This window comes from Macaca mulatta, chromosome 12 (assembly GCF_049350105.2).
Source record: "Macaca mulatta isolate MMU2019108-1 chromosome 12, T2T-MMU8v2.0, whole genome shotgun sequence".
In the NCBI taxonomy this organism is placed as follows: Eukaryota; Metazoa; Chordata; class Mammalia; order Primates; family Cercopithecidae; genus Macaca; species Macaca mulatta.
Window position 1 is genome coordinate 70,636,692 of NC_133417.1, and position 20,016 is coordinate 70,656,707.

The following is a 20,016-nucleotide window of genomic DNA, read 5'->3' on the forward strand; positions in this document are numbered from 1 at the left end:
ACTCCTGTACAGGAGTTCAGATGAGGGAAAGATGGCTGGCTGAAACCGTGGAAAAGGTGTCAGATTCAGAGAGAGAGGGAGAATTTCAACTAGCAGGGGCACCCCCATGGTCCACATTATGGAGCAATTTGAGGAAAGGCTGATCAGAACAAAATCACTCTTCTGGTCGGGGGCAGAAGGACCTGGTTAAGAACAGATCATTTACTCTCAGGAACAAATGACAAATCAGGTGAGGAGAGTGAATTTAGAGAGTGCAAAGCTTTAAAGACCAACCCAAGGAATCTGGCTTATATCCTTAGGGAAATCAGGATATTTCCTTCAGGAAATCCTGAAGATTTTAGAAAAGGAAAATCAATCAAATAAGAGTGATTTGCAGTGTGGAATATCAGTGTGGCTACAGTGCACAGACAGTTTGGGAGGATGGAAATGCCGGAGTAAAAATCTTTCCAGTCGCTATTGCAGTCACTGTTCATTAGAAAAAATTAAGAGTTGAGAACCTACTCTGATTTAGGATCCTGCGCAAGAATGTGCTACAATGAGGAGGCACTGGGGGAAAAGACAGGCAGAGTCCCTCTAGACAAGCAGGTAGAAAGATGTGGGTAATTACAGCAGAGAAAAAGCTATTTGAAAGCCTATTATGATGTGAGAGATTAAAGGTAACAAAATAATTATAAGCCAAAATACCATAGGTGGAATATGGAGAAGGACATAAGAAGATCGACATCAACGGCATAAATTAGAATGTTATAAGGAGGAAGAGATATGTTCATTTTGGACAGCTTAAATTGATGCTGGGATACTCAGTGAAAATAACAAATGGACAGAAGGAAATGTAAGTCTAGAGTTTAGACAAAGATATGAGATTTGGAGCAAATGAGAATTTTACAGGGAGAATATATATAGAGAAGGAACTAAATAACAGAGAGGACTGAAGCTTTAGAAAGGCTAGTGTTTCAGGCTGTGTTTGCCATAAGCACACAACTCTGAGATGGAGTTTAGCATGCAGGATTTCCATGAGGAATCAATTCTTGTGGGAGCCAGTGGGAGGAAGCAGATTAGGAAAAGACAGAAATCAGGCTGTGATGCAGACCGACCCCACTGGAGTGCTCTAGAGGATAAGGGATCCTCTGAGTCATCCCCTCGCGGGCTGAAATGGCTGGGCCTATATAGCCACTCCACAGTCAGTCTCTGGATGTCTTCCGCCCCAGAAAGGGAGTGCTCTGAGACGAGCTGGCACTCTGCAGTGAGGAGAAAGCCCGAAAAGAGCTGAAAGTTGGAGGATGTTTTTCTGACAGCACTCTTAGGATCTGGGACAAGTCCTTCCTTGAAAGGGAATTTTTGAAGGTAGAACAGCTCTGTGTCTTCCATGTCCATCCCTCAGGTCCTCAATTCATGTCATCACTTAAATTTCAGGGAACAACTCCTTCAGGATTCTGGTGGGCCTCTCTCCCTGGGGAAAACTTAAAGGAGCAAGGTTAGTAAAATAAATTACAGTTCCTGCCACTCTGGCTGGTCCTAAAGCCACAGCTAAAACTGACCATCTCCCTCTCTCACTATTAATTCTACATTCCTCTCGGCTTCAGCAAACACAGTTGCTAGCCTCAATGGCTTACTTGGTGGTGTGACCCAAAGCCAAAAGGCACCTAAGTGAGTATTACTTCCTGCACCTATTATGTAGCAGTAGGCCCATCTCTTCCTGAGGATCAAGGTCAAATACCTCTACCAAGATGGTGAGGTATTTTTTCTCCTTGCCTAAAAATCCTAGGATGTAGCAATAGCTTAAGTCCAATGGGACTCTTTAGTCCCCTGATAAAAGTGTGACCTCTTTGGGGACTAGGACCTCTAAGACTGCAAAGACATTTAACCCTACAGAGTTGTGGAATAGGAACCACAGTTTTCTCCTGTGGGTCATGTTAACTGGAGCCATTCCTGCTTCCACCCAATGGAGTTTGGACCCATGTGTTATTCCTATGGGGGACATATTATTATGTAAAGGTTTTTGATTCAATGTCTATACTGGATCCTGGAGGATAGTAACCTATTCTTGCAGAACATCATCTCCAAACTTGGACTTCAACTGCACCTTCTACAGGCCAGTCAATGCTCTGTCAGGCCAGGAGCTTTGAAGTCTGTGATATGATCAGTGGGTCTCATGGTCATGTGCCCAATGCCACACCTCCTTTACTGTAAATTAGTTCACCTGCTCTGATATGATGTTATGTGGGATCCTAAGTGAGTAGATCAAATATACTGTAAGTCCTTGAATAATGGTGTTAGCCAAGGCCCTACAGGTAAGAAAGGCAAACTTATACTTGGAATATATGTCTATTTTTATTTAAAACAAACAACAAATAAAAACACAAAAAAATCTCTGGCCCTTTTAAGATGGAAGGGGCCCAATGTTATCAATCTGCCAACAAGTGTCTGCTTAGGCTCCAGAAGAGTAGTGGCATATGGAGGGCCCAGCATCCGTCTCTGTTGCTGGCAAACTGTGCATTTGGCAGCAGCGGGAGCTTTATCAGTCTTGGTAAGTGGCAGGCCATGCTCATGGACCCAAGGAGAGCCTTCGTGGCTCCCACTGCCACCCAATCCATGTACCTATCACAGCAGCCCTGGAGTAGCCAATAACTGAGGCTGGCTGCTTGCTGCCAAACAGCCAAGTTATTCTGTCTGTATTAATACTATCAAAAACAAATATAATGTGAGCTACAAATGTGAGCTGCATATGCAATTTTAAGTGTTCTTATAGTCACCTTAAAAAGAGTTAACAAAAAGATAAAATTAATTTAATAATATATTTCACTTAACCCAATATACCAAAGATTTCAACATGTAATCAATATAAAAATTATTGGTGATATTTTACATCCTTTTTGGAAGACTAAGTCTTTGAAATCCAGTGTATTTTGCAATTACAGCACATTTCAGTTTGGAGTAGCCATGTGTGGCTAGTGCATACAATATTGGACAACACAGGTCCACACTGTTGTTTAGTGTGTCTTCTGTGGTGGTTGCTCTCTAGTTGATAGGTGTTAACATGTGACACAAAGATCTTCACACTTTGTGTCCTCTCTCACAAGTCATTCACATGCTTATACTCCAAGCCTCCTATTCCCCAGTCTTCTAATATCTCTGCTTTCAGCATCCTGAGCCAGGCTATTCACTTCTACCCATCAGTCCATATATATTCTAACAGAGCTCCTATTTATTCTTCCACACAAAGAGAATCACAAAGTGGACCTTAAAGCTCTGCCTATTTTAAGGATTTTTCTCTAGCCCCGTGAGCTACTCCTGAGCAAGATTGCAGTGTAGCTGCCATAGATTTTTGGCTTGTTTGGCATCCACCTACTAAACCAGCCCATCTATAAACCAAGTCTGAAGGTTTTTTCCTCCTCCAGAAGTGAGCCATGTGGCATCCTCCATATGGAGTGAGGGATGAGCTGAGGAAGAGGTTCAGGGAAAATGATGGCAAATGACATGGAAGATGGGACTATCTTGTCATGCAGCTTTTTTGTGTCTTCCAGTCCTATTTATGCTTGATCCAAGTTTTCTACTTCTAGAATCCACCTCTTAAAATAAAGTGCTGCTAGCCCTGCCTTAAGATACGTGGTTTTACAGGTGCAGTGCCTTGGTGTCCCATAGCAGGCACGTACTTTCTTATGAGGCTTCAGTAATATATCAGGAGTTGTTTCTCAAAAGGCATACACATTACTGCTACAAATGGCAAAGCTTTAATCCCATAGCCTACGTTGGGATTCTACCACTGGCACTTAACCTCCACACAGCATCTTTTCCCACCACTGCTACCACTAATATCGTGGTGTCTGCTGGCTCACATGACCCAACAACAGGGCTTGGTGGACTGCAACCAATACCTCCTACTGAGATTGTCCCTGCTCTACGTCTCACTCAAAGCTGGCAGCCTTTTACATTGCCCAACATACGGGTCAGAGCAGTATTCCTGAATGAGAAATACGTTGTCACATCTAGAACCTAAAGAAGCTTACCAAGTGTTGTGCTTCTCTTTTCACGGTGGGAGTTGCAGCCTGTAATAATGTATCTTTACTATGGAAGAGACATCCTGAACTCCCCACACCACAGAATGCCTAAAGACTATATTAGTGTGGCAGGCTCCTAACTCTTCAAAGGGTTTATCTCCCATCCTCCACTGTGTGTGTGTTTCACCAATGCCACCAGCATGTTGACAAGTTATTGCTCATCTGGCCTAATTAGCATAATACCATAAAGGAGTGGTATTCTGTTGGAAATCTAGAGAGTTGAGATCTCTTTGTACTATATTATGACAGAATACAAAAGTAAATATATATTGTTGCCCATTCTATGCACATGCAAACACTTTCTGATCCTCTTTTTCTAATTGGGATAGAAAGAAACACATTTGCCATTTACATAACCTCATCCATGTGACTGAGGTTGGTTAACCCACTCTAGCAAAGATACTACATCTGGCACAGCAACTGCAATTGAGGTGACCACTTGATTGAATTTGCAATAATCTACTCTCATTTCCCAGGATCCATCTGTGTTCTACAAGAGCAAGTCACTGCATTAAGATAACTTAAGTAGGGATATGATAGCAACCACTACCCCTATATCTTTTAGGTTCCTAAAGGTACTAATAATTTCCGCTATTCCCCCTGTACTTTATGTACTACCTTGATTTGGGTGGGGGATACAAACAGTTTCAGAAACACCCACTTGGCTCTCCCCACTTCTATAGCTTCTGTCCCACTCACTAAAGGTTCAATGTTGGGATTGCATATATTCCAAACATAAGAACTTCAATTACATACTAGCAGCCAGGGAAAATGACCACTGCGTGGGTCCTCAGACCTAGTGGACTTACTGCAAGCCAGATCTCTGCCAGGAGTCTGTTCATTACCTGGTTTCTACACGCTCCCACTTTAGAACAGGAGGGCCCCATGCATGGTAAGGCTTCAGTTCTCCGGGTATCAATGTTCACTCAGACCCAGTGTCAAACAGTCCCAAAATGTTTTGAGTGTTCCCCTTTCCCTTGTACGTAGTCACCCAAGTAAACAGTTGTAGGTACTTTTAAAGATGGACTGGGGGAATCATTATCATATATACTTGAATTGTGTCGCTGGGTCTTTCTTCCTAGGGACCTGGCCATTTCTTCAGTCAGTGGGTCCTGGGTCTGAAAATGAACTCATATCTGGAAAGTGAGCAAAGGACTACAACATCTTATTGGCATGACTATCTTATTGGGGTGAGTTCCTTCACTAACTGGGGCTTCTAATTATTTACCTTAATTTCTTGTGATGGTATAAACCAAAGTCTCCTTGTTGGCTGCCCATCTATTTTGCCCCCGGGGTTATGAGTTTCTATTAACCATCTCTACGACTCTCTGTGGGTCAGGCCCTACTGGCTGCCACTCTGGCTCTGCTTCTCATTATGATAATTGCATCCACCTGCTTTTCAGCAATTATGTGGCACCTCCTATCCTCTGTTGTTTCAGGGTCTTTTCATTTCCATTGGATTGTTTGTGCCTAAGTACCATCAGTGATGGGGTCCACATTACTAGCCAAGTGACAAATGATAAAGCTTCAAAATTTACCTTATCAACTTCATTTTTGGACCATTCTGATACCAAATGTCAGATTGGGTTTTTAAAGACTCTGAAATGGAGTTGGACTTGCAAGGTATTTATTAAGTTTCAAAAGCTGTGGAAGCCAGGAGGAGGAAGCAATTGAACAGAGAGACAAGTTGAATTATGAAGCAGGCCTGACAGAGCCTCAGCCCAACCCTCAGAGAACTCCAGAGCCGTATGACTCTTTGGTGTTGTCCCCTAGTGAGCCAAACTTTTCAGATCTTTATATGTCCTCCATGATCAGTCATTGGATGTGGATAGCTAAGGAAGGTTGTGCTTTTGAACAAGGCATCACTCTGTAACTGAGGTCGTCTCTGAAAAAGAAGTAACAAGTCAGCCCTGAAAGAAACCTGAGTTGTGCATCTCCATATCCATCACAGCCAGATTTGGGATTCAAAAGAAGGAAATAAAGACATGATTTTGTATCCAAGAGAATCCAGAGTAGGAGTTAAGAGAGAAATGGAAAGTCTTGAGCTCAGGTTTTAAAAAGGAACACATATATTTACCAGGACAGGAATTGTCCTTCCTGAAAATCAGATCACACATGGAATACCAAGTTCAATTATGGCTACTGCCATTTAAAAGGAATATCCACTTACTGAAATGTGTTCGGGGAGAATGCTCAGAACAGTAAAGGAGCTCAAAAACACGACAAAGGGCTAGTTGAAAGAATGAATGTTTACACCAAATACAAGTTTTCTTTAGACAGCTAAAGGGGCTTGAAATTATTCCCTATGGAATCAAGAGACAAAAGTCTAGGAAAACAGAAGTGAGAAGTCTAGGAAGACAGAATATAGGGAGGATAATTTTAATAATTAAAACTAAATGAAAAAGTACTATAGATATAAATTAGCCAGATGAAGGGGAAAAGAGGCATTTTGGATCAAAGCAGGCATCACAGGCAACCGTGGAAAATTCAGATTGGCCAAATATAAGACCACTAGAAAGTGACTGGAAGGGAAAAGGACTATGAAGTCAATGTCAGATCATCAAAGTCCTTGTATCTCATACTTAGGACTTTGGCTATTATGCAGTGAAGTAGTGCCTGGCTTGGCACTTCAAAAGGTGAATCTGACAGCTAGGAAGATAATGGATTAGGGGAGAGGTATGAGATAGAAAGCAGGTAAGCCAAGTAAGAGTAACTGCGATCTCATGCCTGTAATCCCAGCACTTTGGGAAGCCGAGGTGGGTGGATCACAAGGTCAGGAGATCGAGACCATCCTGGCTAACACGTTGAAACCCTGTCTCTACTAAAAATACAAAAAAATTAGCCGGGAGTGGTGGCGGGCGTCTGTAGTCCCAGCTACTCGGGAGGCTGAGGCAGGAGAATGGTGTGAACCTGAGAGGCGGAGCTTACAGTGAGCCGAGATCGCAACACTGCACTCCAGCCTGGGAGACAGCAAGACTGTTGCAAAAAAAAAAAAAAAAGAGTAACTGTGATCAATAGAATTCATGTCTGTCTTTCTGCTCATTGTATTTGCAGTACCTGGCATTGTACCTTCACATAAAAGACCCTCAATAAATATCAAATTGATGAATGTTCAAGGAAAGTACCAATGGTTGAACTAAGACAACGGCCATGGGAATACAGAGGGATTGACATTCAAAAGATCTGTAGAAGGTGGAATGGAAACTAAAGGAGAGGAAGAAGTCAAGGATAATAGATTTGTTGATTTGTTCCTAGTGGCATACCTGCTCTGGACCTGAAATACTGAAGGAAAAGTGGTTGGTGGGCAGGTGCTGGGGAGGAAAAAAGATTGCTAAAGGTCCCATTCATCATCTATGATTAGGCTCTATCTGTTGTTGAAATTTCTCAACAAAGTCTCTACTAATGTGCTTTCTCATTGATGTTTTCTATGCACAAGTTCCCCGTGATTACCAGCACCCTGTCAGTATAGAACAGCCTGTTTCTTTGCTTTTCTCTCGTAAAGCAAAGCAGCAAGCCAATTACTGAGATCATTCAGATGAAAATTTTACTTTTGCCTGAATTAGCCAGAGAATTGAAGCATAAATGGACCTTTTCACTTGACTGATTGAGATAATTGCCTCACTTTTCTAGGGGAGACCTATAGCTGGGAGGCTGTATTTGGTCACCAAAACATGTTTGTAATATACATTATTGACTTTTCTTGAAACAACTCTGGTTGGCTAGGTGCCACACTCAAACACTTGCCCTCATCTTTTTAGGTATTTGAAACAATACAGAGAAATACCATGCCTGGGAAACTCAGTGTTGAATTATTTCATTCTTGGGCAGCCCTTAAATACATCAGCTCAGGCCTCCAGTAGAGGTAAAATGGCATCTAGGGGAGTCTGGGAGAAGGCGGCAGGGTAGGAGCGTGGTTCAGTGGATAAAATGCAAGAAGTGAGAATTAGCTCCAGGTGCATGGGAACAAATGGCTTTTCCTGAAAGAATTGGGTAGGTAGACTTGAAAGAAACATGTAATTTACATTTATTATTGGGAGGGGTGAGAGGGGTTAATAAAGAGAGCTGAGTAGGGGCAGACAATTAAAGCAGCAGCAGGGCTCAGATCAGAGCCTTTTGGCCTGGATCTTGGGTAATAGAAGCTTTTTCTAACAGCATGAGACATGGGAAAAGAAGGCTTCTAAAGAAACAGCACAGCATCTGAGCTTTTCTGAAGCTTTTGCTATCTGGTGGCCTGCTATGACAGCCTGGGCGTGTACAGACAATGCGTGTTCAGTACTGACCTACAAAATTCACTGCAAAGCAAGATGTGTATTAGAAAAACCCATACAAACTTCAAGTCTATGAGGAAAGGTTGTCATGTAAATGTGTCTGTAATTACTTTGTGATGGCTCCCCTTACTGGCCAAGAGGCAGAATGTCCTAGATCCTGAAAAGAAGTAGGAGGAGGTAACGCTGAGGCAGCCTGGTTAATTTCTAAATTTCCTGTATTAAAATATATGTGTGTGTGTGTGTGTGTGTGTGTGTGTGTGTGTGTGTGTGTGTGTGTGTGTGTGTTGCTAAAATAAATGTTTTATTTTCTGAGTATCAAATGAAAAAACAGAAATCCCAGCCATGGCATTTATAAAATCCACCAGGATTATTTTTTAATTTTTTAAATTTATTTATCTTCAGTGGTGTTTAGAGTCTGCATAAAGTTTTGTGATTATAAAAAATATGACTGCTTTAAATGTTTCAATTTTTAAACTTTTATATTACATATAATTTCAAAAGCAATTTGAGGTGATGGATGAGACATACTCACACATCAGAATTGATATATCCAAACAATCTACATTTTGGGGAGAGATTATACGCTCACAATAAGGAGGTTGTCATTATTTAAAGCAATCTTGATTTTTTTTTGCATAGTTTCATTGTTTGGAATATTGCTTTAACTGTGGCAAATAGACATACATTAAAAGTATATTCAACATCTTGTAATATCCATAGGTCATTCAGAATCAACTATGTTGAACTAGTTGAACTAGTAAAGTTAAAATGTTGTATCCAAAATAATAAAAATGATGCACATATCTTCCAAATTTTCCCCAGGATTCCCAAAGAATAATCTTAAAAATGTCAAAAAATATACTAAGTATATATTACCCCCCTTTCCCACAGGCTATGTATGTTGCTATTTATTTAAATATAAGTAATGGAATATTGTATTTTAAAGATGTTTTGTTTGTTAATATCTCTTTATAGGTGTCATAAATATTTTTATGTATACGAAAATTGGTCTAAGAAGACCAACTGAATTGCTAGTATCAGACTAATTTTTTTGCTTTAATATAAACCAAGTCTGACATATCTTGTTTACAAACAAATAATATTGGCATGAAAAAAGTCACACCATTACACAGATTTTTTATTTAAGCTGATCCTGCAATAGATAGGATACTGTTGAAACTAGCAGTTTACATTAAAATAATTAATTTTCTTCAGATTTTTTAATTCTTTCTGTACTTTTTTTGATATATGCACTGTGTTAGAAGATTCTAAATTTGTTGCTGTAGTAACAAACACCCCCCCAACCTCAATGGCTTAAAACATGGTTTCACTCCAGGTCCATCTTCAGTGGGTGAGGTACTCCATCATCCTTGTTCAGGCGCTAAGACTGATGGAGCCTCCACCGTCTGCAGCATTGCAGGCAGGGGGAGGAATTTGGCTTCTCATGTGCTGCTTCTTAAAGGTTTCTAACTGGAAATAACACATGTCACTTCCACTCATATTGCACTGGCCAAAATAAGTTACATGGACAGAAATAGAACTGCGTTTTACTTCCTGTTGTCTTAATTGACCCCAACAAAGATGCTTTAATCTTTCACAGAAAAAAAAGAAGTTTGGGTCATGTTGTCCTACAGTATGTTTGGAAGAAGAACAGAAACATTGCTGAACAGCACCAATAACTCCCACATTCACCCTAATTGAGGAACTTCATCTTAATGCAGGGAAAGAGGACAGTGCTTTCATAGCTGAGAATCCAAAATAGTGACAGGATGTAGCAAAATTTATATTTTGGTTTCTTTTTTAACAGAAAGAGGCCTAACATTATATTTGCTGGTTAGGTTTAATGTCTGAACTTCTTTTCAAGTCTAACTTTTTATTAAAATAAATTGTGCTTAAATTGAGCTCTCTGAGGATTCCACAGGGATTGATCGATTTGCCTGGTTAGGGCTTCTCAGGATGGATGTCAGGAGTGGGGCAACGGCATGAGAGCAGCTGTTTTCAGGGCTCCAGCCTCAATCTTAAGCGTTGCCATGGTGACAGCTGCCCACAGGAACCCACTGGGAGCCCAGTAGGAGCACTGGCTGCCAGAGCTTTGTATCAGTGTGCCATCCCCAGCCTTTCAGAAACAAGCATAATGAACTCTTTAGCCAGGGTGTTTCTGCCTACTAACCTAAGGGACAGTTTATTCTTGCTTGAATTGTCAACTGCCAGCTGTCAGTTCAGGCAAATCAAGTCTATTCTCTCTTTCCTCTTGTACCCTTGCTCTCAGCTTATTTTCATATCAAATTCCACTTTTCTCTATTTTATAGCTACACAATTAATAGCTATTAATAGAGAAAATTCAATTCATAAATTTAGATACAATAAAAAATCCAAAGATATAAAGTCCTCTAACACAGCACTGCCTAACAGAATTTTCTGTGATGATGTAAATGTTTCATATCTATGCTGCTCAATGCAGTAGCCACTGGTCACCAGCGGCAACTCAGCATTTGAAATGTGGCCAGTGCAACTGAGTAACCAAATTATTTAACTGATATAATTTGAGTTCATTTTAATTTTAAATAGCTATACATGGCCAGGACTAATGTATTGAGTAGCACGGTTCTAGAATCATAGTCAAATCCAGGGAGTGGCACCAGCTAGAGCTGGCCAGGCAGGAGCCACAGTTAGCAGCATTCTCTCACAAAGTAGCATGTTTATTATCTGCTTTAGAGTATATTATTATTATTATTATTGCTGTATAAGGTGTGCCTTGGCCTGCCCTAACTGGCTGTTGTAAATTTAATTATGTAGCTAAAGAAGAGGAAACGGAGGCATGATTATCTGGGCCGTTACAGGCAATAATCCTCTACAAGCAAGACTGAAAGGGGAAAGGTATTAATATTTCTGAATAATGTATCAGCCACATTACAGTGATTCTACAAAAGAACTGGATTCTAGATGGAAGTCATGAATTCTAGTCCCAGATTTTATGCTAGTAAATTGTATTACTTAGGAAGGACACTCACTGGGAGGCCTGCATGTGTTTGTGTGTGTGTGTGTGTGTGTGTGTGTGTGTGTGTGTGTGCGCGCGCGTGCGTGTGTGACTTTATTTATTTATTACTTTTTGCCTAAATTCCTCTTCTGTATAAAAGGGAGTGTAATAATATTTTCTGTGTGCTTATTAATATGACGGGGCTTTATGTAAGTCTTATTTATTCCTTTTAAGAAATCCATAAATTTGTGATTTTTATGCAGATTATACAGATGAGGAAACTGAAGCTTAGCAAAGTTAAGTGCCTAAGATTTCCCAGCTAATAATTGGAAGGATCAAAATTCATTCAAACTCGTCTGTCTCCAAAACCCAATTTCTTTCTACGAAATACCATTAGAATGTTTCTAAAATCCCTTCTAACTCTTAATCATCACTAAGTGAGTGCCATGTAATAAATACATTGAATGAGCTTTGCGTACAACCCAAAATAGAATTCTTAATTGTATTCCATTTTTAAAAACATGGTAACAACTGCAACTACTAGTTATTTCCTAACCTGGAACCACTTAAGATTTCCTAATCAGTGGCTTTCACCCCTGGCTTTGCATTAAAATTATTTGGAGAGTTTTTAAAAAATATTGATAGCAGGTATTCTTCTCAAATGACTTAAATCACCATGTGAAAGAATGGGACTTAGAGACAGGTTTTTTCTTGGTTGTTTTTTGTTTGTTTATTTATGAGGGTTGTTTTGTTTTGTTCTGTTTGAGACAGGGTCTCACGCCATCACCCAGACTGGAGTGCTGTGGCATGATCATAGCTCACTGCAGCCTCGGCCTGCTGGGCTCAAGCAATCCTCCCATGTCAGCCTCCCAAGTAGCTAGGACTACAGACATGCACCACCATGCTCAGCTAATTTTAAAATTTGCTAGAGATGGCTTCTCACTCTGCTGCTGAGGCTGGTCTCAAACTTCTGGGCTCCAGAAATCCTCCCACCTTGGCCTCCTAAAGCCCTGGAATTACAGATGCGAGCCACCATATCCAGCCAGGATAGTTTGTTCTTAAGTCTCTCATATGATCTCAAAGTGCAGGTTGTGCTGAGAACCATTTCCCTAATGTAAGGCATAGAAATTGAGCCACCTGCTAGGACTTCAGGACCCTGCCTCCAGGAGGAAGCCCCCTGACAGCTTGGCTGATTTTATCTTATGTGTTTATGTTAGGGAAAACTGCCAAATTGAAATAAGAAAGCCATCTTCCACAAGCAAGCTTCTCCTCCTAAAGACTAACCATAATGCAAGAGAAATTTTCCATTTTCTCTCAGAAATCAGAAGCCTTTGCCACATGCACGACTGGAAGGAAAGTAGTACAAATAGGAGGATCCTTACCTAATGGGAGAAGGGAGATCTTGCCATTCAGGACTTTGCTTTGAATCTCTTTCCACGTGCCTGGGTGCTGTCACAGTATGTGTCCATATTCAGACTGTAACAGGGTTTGAGAGGGTTCCTTGCTGGCAGGCAATGTCATAGGAAAATAGGTTTTATGAAGCAGTGATTCCCCCAAGGAGCAAAGGAGTTGAATAAATAGGGTAATTCCTAGATTAGAAGAGCAGGCTGCCTACGCTATTACACCCAAACCAACTGCCTTCTGTTTTTCTTTTTTTGACCCAAATTCTATGCAGAATCTTATCAAAATAAATAAATACACAAATAAATAATGACTACAAACAAAAAACTCAATAACTCCTAATATTACTTAACTTTTGCATGATTTTGAACGTGTCAATGCTTATCTTAAAGCACTGTTGTACTAATTTCATTCCTCTACTTATCCTAAAAGATCTTTAGTGACGTGCCTTTTCTCACAGCAGTGCACTTCAGACTTGGGGAAGTTTATTTAAAATGCCTATTTCTAGACTCCATTCCTGGAGGTCTAGAATGGGATGCATTCATAACATATATATTAAGTGTTCTAGGAAATCAATAGGTAACTGGGATAGGCTAAATAATGGTCCTCCAAAAATGTCCTCATTGTTGTCCCCAGAACCTATGAACATGTTACCTTCAGTGGCAAGGGACTTTGCAGATGTGGTGAAGGATCTTGAGAAGGAAGGTTATTTGGTTATGCAGGTGGTCACAATGTTATCATAAGGGCCCTTATGAGAGGGAAGCAAGAGGATCAAAATCAGAAACAGATGTGATGACGAAGCCAGAAAAAGGTGTGATGATGATGCACTTTGAAGATGGGGGAGAGAGAGCCATTAGTCAAAGGATGCAGGCAACATCTATAAGATGCAGGCACTATCTAGAAGATAGAAAAGGCAAGGAGACAAATTCTCAGATTGTTTCTAACACCCTCAAAAAGAATGATGCTCTGCAACATCTTGATTTTAGACTTCTGACGACCAGAACTATAAAATAATACATTTGTGTTGTTTTAAGCCACTAAGTTGGTGGTAATTTGTTATAGTAATAATTGGAAACTTGTATAGTTATTCATGAAAAAGAGCATTACCCCAAATAAAACACTTTCTATAGAAATCAACTTCAATATATCTTATTATTGTAAAGCATCCTGGAGCACTAGGAGTGAAGTAAATTGTTCACTTCAGGGACTTAGGGAAAATCCAGGACAAAAGTGGAATTATCTTAGTTTGGTTCTATCTCTTTATCCTGGCACTCAAGGTATCTTCCCCTAGTCTAGGCCAACCTTTCCCACATTATCCCGTTATTTCTATATCCTTACTTCTATAAGCAAGCAAAATAGTGGATATATTTTCTCCCTGAATAAGCCCCATTAATTTCTGTTTCACTACCTTGATACATAGACTTCCCTCTTCCTGAAGTCCTTCCATTCTTGAATGTTAGGTTTCACTAAAGGTCGGGTCCTGCCTCTTCCTTAGCTATCCAGCATTAGGTGAGTACTGACCTTGGAACTCTTATGGTGTCAGTATGGCTGCTCTTTAAAGATCATGATGAAGAATCGCTAGTCTAGTTCTTCCTCGGTGTGATGATCTGATTGGCTCTGAGGCTTGTGGATACTTCCTAAAGCAATATTGAAGAAAGAATGAATGACTAAAGACCGTAATCCAAGTCAAGTGCCTAGATTTTCAAGTTCCCTCTCTTTATGAACTATATTTCACTTATTTCCACAAAGTTTTAAAAATAAATACCCAATGAACTTTAAAAAAAATTTATAGAGATGGGTATCTCACTTTGTCTACCGGGCTGGTCTTGAACTCATGGCTGCAATCCTCCCACCTCAGCCTCCCAAAGTGCTGGGATTATAGCCATAAGCCACCACACCAGCTGCAAATAACCTCAATTACATGTTCTGTTAGTATAGATAGATATCTTCCTGGCACAACAGTAAAAATCTTCTTAATTACTTGACTGATAGATGATAACTCAATATTTACATCTCACCGGGGTAACACAACATTTTAAAACATATTTCTTATTGGTATATACTTCACATACCATAAACTTCACAATTTTAAAGTGTGGTATTCAGTGGTTTTTAGTATATTCACAGAGTTGTCTGACCATTACCATTATCTAATTCCAAATATTTTAATTATCCCCATAAAGAAACCCGTTAACCATTAGTAGACATTCACCATTCTCCCTCCTTTCTCTAAGCCACTGGCAACTACTAAGCCACTTTCTCACTCTATGGATTTGCCTGTTCTGAACACTTCATGTCAATTAATCTTACAATAATCAAGTGGTCTTTTATGGCTGGTTCCTTTCACTTCACATAATGTTTTCAAGGTTCATTAATGTTGTAGTATGTATCAGAATCTCATTTCGTTTTATGGCTGAATAATATTACATTGAATGGACATACCACATTTGTAATCCCTTCATCAATGACAGACATTTGGGTTGCTTCCACCTTTTAGCTAATATGAATAATTTTATTTGTGCAACAATTTTTACTTTCTGTAGGTATTTGTGAACATATGTTTTCAGTTCTATAAGGCATATATGCCTCTAGGAGTAGAATTGTTAGGTCATAAGTCATATGTATAACTTTTTGAGGTCCTGTCAGACTGCTTTCCACCTTTTCTGTGGCTGCATCATTTCCCATTCCCACAAGTAATGTATATGGATTACAGTTTCTCCACAACCTTGCCAACAGTTGTTATTTTCCATTTTTATTATAGTTATGCTTGTAGGCAAAAAGTAATATATCTCATTGTGGTTTTTAGTTTTCTAATGGATAATGATGCTCAACATCTTTATTGGCCATGTGCATATCTTTTTTTTTTTTTTTTTTTTTTGGAAAAAATGGCCATTTAAATCTTTTGCCCATTTTTAATAGTTTTTTTCTTTTTTTTTTTTATTGTAGAGAACATAGCCTTTTAAATTAAAATAAGAGTCCAGAAGTTGGGCTATATTTCCCAGATACTAGCTAGTATCTTGCCCCTTTTCATAGATTTATTTGTATACCTCAGGTTATCAGTCCCACTATAGATCTCCTCCCTCACAGCAATCAAACTTAGGACTTCATCCGGAAATGGGTGGAGAGATCACTCTTGCAGCTCCAAAAATGCTTACCTGGATGGTCAATGACTGTCTCCTTCTTGTCGCTCAGCTCTCTGAGAGTCCTTGGTTGGCTATGCAGTTCGCTGCACCCAGTTACTTTCTCCATATATACATATATATATATATGTATCTTTTGTTTTTGAGACAGAATCTGATTCTGTCACCCAGGCTGGAGTACAGTGGCACAAACAGGGCTCACTGCACTTTGGACCTCCCAGGCTCAAGCGACCCTCCCATCTTAGCCCCCCAAATAGCTGGGACTACAGGTACGCCACCACACCTGGCTAATTTTGGTATTTTTGAAGAAATGGAGTTTCACCACATTGCCCAGGCTGGTCTTGAGCTCCTGAGCTCAAGAGATCCTCCCGCCTGGGCCTCCCAAAGTTCTGAGATTACAGGTGTCAGCCACGGCACACGGCCCACTCAGTTACCTTCTATTGCATTGCCTGTTACCTTATTTTATAGCTTTCGTAGTAGTCATTATCTGATATTTCTCATTTGTTTGTTTGCTGATTATCTCTTCCTTTTGGGAGTGTGAATTCCATGAGGCCAAGACATTGCCTGTTATGACTGATTGTGTGACTGATGCTGACACAGTGCCTGTCACATGGTAGACTGGGGCTGAAGTTCAGTTCCCAGGGGACTGGCTCCTTAGGAAGTAGCATGTGTCACGGGAAGATGTGTGACATGGGGAAGAACTTTCTTGAGGAGTTACCAGGTCCTCCAGTATCAGACCCCTTTATTTTACTTTTTAAAAAGTTTTAAAGAAAATCTGGCAAACTACAAGTATACTCATTTTAATAGTAACTATCAGAAGCAAGTCTAGATTCCAGAAACTAATTTAACTCAATGAATGTGTTAAACTAGTTCAAGATTAATCAGAATCCCTTAGATGTCTTTATTCTTCCTGCAATACTAAATGAAACATAATAAACATTTTATGCTAAATTTTTGCATAGTTTTAAGCTCATCATTTGTGTAGTAGTCTCATTGCTATCACAGATAGAAAAGATAAGGTCTGAATCTATATTGCTCCCCAGGAAACTACATTTTAGCAGCACTTATGAGTAGTCACACCCATCTAAATTCAAATCCTAGCTCTGCCACTCACCTTCAGGAAAAACTTGGCCAAGGTGTTTGACTTATCTGAGTCTCTCCCATCTCTCACTGAGGCTTTCCCAAGTGGGGAAAATGGAGCCAGTAATATAGGCCTACAGAGCTGTTTGAAGATTACAAACAAAACATTGCCCACAATAAGGGAACAATAAATGTTAGCTGATTTTTCTCTCTTTAAATTTCTGTTTCAGCTACAACTCTGTTATGGGTAGGTGTGAGTGAAAGAAATTAGGTAAAAAAAATTATCTAAAGAAAAAAACATTAGGGAAAACAAAATAAGAATTCTCATTTAGTTGGATAACAGTTCATGAAGGTTTTTCACTGCATGATTGACTTAAGGATTCAGCACCATTTGGGATTTCCTCTTGGCTAGAAGTTGGATTTTATCCAGTTTCCTCTTTCCGTGGGCAGTGTTCCCCAAACTTAGCTGGATAAAGATGTTATTTGAGAATACAGATTCTGGAATGCACTTCAGATCTCCAGGTTGGAAACTTGGAAACTTGGTCTTCAAGGATCCTCATGATTGCCCAAATAGAGAAAAACAATGCTGTATTTTTTTTATTCTTTGCCAGAAATGAGATAATTTTTTATTTCTTTTCCAGGAAGACCAAAAAATGAACGTGAAAGATAGTTAGAATATACTTAGCTTGACTACTGAGATAGAAATGATGCTAAATAATTGAACAGGAAATTCAGTCAGGATCGTAAGAATAAGCTGCTAAAGAACATTATGTCAAGCACAAAGAAGGTAAGGATTTGCTTCAGGTACACTTGGTCAAATGCTACAGGTGTATGAGAGATGAAACTTAAGACTCAATTTCCTCTTGTATCAAGATCAACTTTCCTCTTGTACGGCTGTACCTAATTTAGTATGTGCACTACTGAAAGAGGTGTTGATTCAAAGTGACATGTGCACAATGCATTTCTTAGTTTGCAGTCTTTGTTTCTAAAATTATCTCTAAATTAGTTGCTTAGAGCCATATAAATCTATTTTAGGAGATGTAGTAAGTGGTTGAAATGGTTAATATGCTTTTAGATTTTTATGATATGATTTTAAAAATCTATTTGAAATAACAGCAGAAGAACAGTTCAAATAGTCCTATCTTAAATTCTTGAAATAGAGGCCAGGCGCAGTGGCTCACGCTTATCATCCCAGCACGTTGGGAGGCAGATGTGGGCAGATCACGAGGTCAGGAAATGGAGACCATCCTGGCTAACACGGTGAAACCTCATCTCTACTAAAAATACAAAAATTAGATGGGCGTGGTGGCGGGCGCTGTAGTCCCAGCTACTCGGGAGGCTGAGGCAGGAGAATGGCGTGAACCCGGGAGGCGGAGGTTGCAGTGAGCCGAGATCACGCCACTGCACTCCAGCCTGGGCGACAGAACAAGACTCCATCTCAATTAAAAAAAAAAAAAAAAAATTCTGGAAATAGAAAGTCATGGGGAGAAGAAAGACTGCACCTAAAGAAGAAACAAACGAGTCCTACATTTCCCGCACGTAGAGCAGTCTAAGGAAAACGCATTTGCATGTTTCGTTGTCTTTTTTCCATCTCTCATTGTTTTCTCCATCCGTCTCCTCTGGACCACAGCACCCTCACAGATATAGTACAAGTAGGCCAGCCACACCCCAACCAAAACTCTCCTCCACTTAACAAACAAATCTTTTATTTCCTCAACACAGTGCCAAAGTCTCAACTAAGTTTAGAAAAAAGGCTTTATTTCATTCATAACTTTTTATCATCTCAATGATACCTATCTTATTTTATGATGGAAGCTATAACTCAAGGTACATATAAAATTTAGGGAATATTAGGCAGTATAAAAAACTAAAGAACAAATCAAGCTATAGACAAGAATGCCAGAGACTCTAATATTATCCCACTTTTTAAAATAACTTGAGGGGCACTACCTCTTATAGTATTCATGGTTGTCTGAAACGTGAAATTGAATTATCAAGTCCTAAAAAACTCAAATTCCCATCCCTCATGCAATCCCAATTCCCCTAAATAGGAAGCACTTAATAATAATTTGTAACCAAAAAAACTCAATAATGCCCAGGTTTCAGTAACATGACATGTCCGAGAGGTGGATCCATTCCTCTATTTAAATTAAGTTTATGTCATGATATCTTCATTATACTAAGGGAAAAGTAAGGTTTAAAAATAGAAATCCATGGTTGTTTTATTTTTGTTTTGTTTTTAGTTTGTTGTAGCTGTTGTTTGCTCTCCGTGTTTTATTTTTACATACTTTCAAATTTACAGAAAAGTTGTAAGAGTACTTTTATGGATGGGATGTTTGTATCCCTTCCAAATTCATATGTTGAAATCCTAATCCCCAGTTTAATGTATTAGGGAGTAGGGCTTTGGGGAGGCAATGAAGTCATCAGGGTGGAGCTCTCATAAGTAGGATTAGTGCAGTTATATATGGGACCCCAGAGAGCTCTCTTGACTTCTTTTGTCATGTGAGGATACAATGAGAAGATGGCACCCTGCCCCTTAGAAGAGGATGCTCACCACAACCCAACCATGCTGGCACCCTGACCTTAAGCTCCCAGACTCTGTAGCTGTGAGAAATACATTTCTATTATTCAAAAGCCCCCTAATCTATGGTGTGTGTATGTGTTTTCTTTTAATATACTAGTCCAAGCTGACTAAGTAGTACAGAAAATTTTCATGAACCCTTCACTCAAATCCCCCATATATTACATTTCACCTTGTTTGCTTTAACTCTCAAACATCTTTTTCCTTGAATCATTTGAGCGTATGGTCTGGAAATGATGCCCTTCACCACTAAATCCTCCAAATCACCATGGATCCAAAACCTGCTAGCTGGGTGAGTCCCCAGACCCTCTGAAGGATAAAGGCTCATGACATCTCTCCCTGGGCTTTCAGAACAACATTTGGTTCCAGTTTCTAATAGCTGGAACATCTCCTTAGAAATTTGGAGCAGCTTCTGCACTTCTCTGAAAACAAGAACAGAGTAACTATTGTCCACTCTACCAGAGCCTTTGCTTTCTAATGCTTTTCAACATTTAAAGCCACTCCAGTATTT

General features: G+C 39.7%; 1 long non-coding RNA gene across 1 annotated transcript; it reads right to left on the reverse strand.

Moving 5' to 3' along the window:
* Nucleotides 1–241: 241 nt before the first annotated feature.
* On the reverse strand, nucleotides 242–13,556 carry LOC114671339 (uncharacterized). The gene is made up of 3 exons (XR_003721277.2): nucleotides 13,359–13,556; nucleotides 12,686–12,807; nucleotides 242–1,460 (listed from the first exon to the last, which is right to left on the reverse strand). It is a non-coding gene; the product is annotated as an uncharacterized LOC114671339 (long non-coding RNA).
* Nucleotides 13,557–20,016: the final 6,460 nt, after the last annotated feature.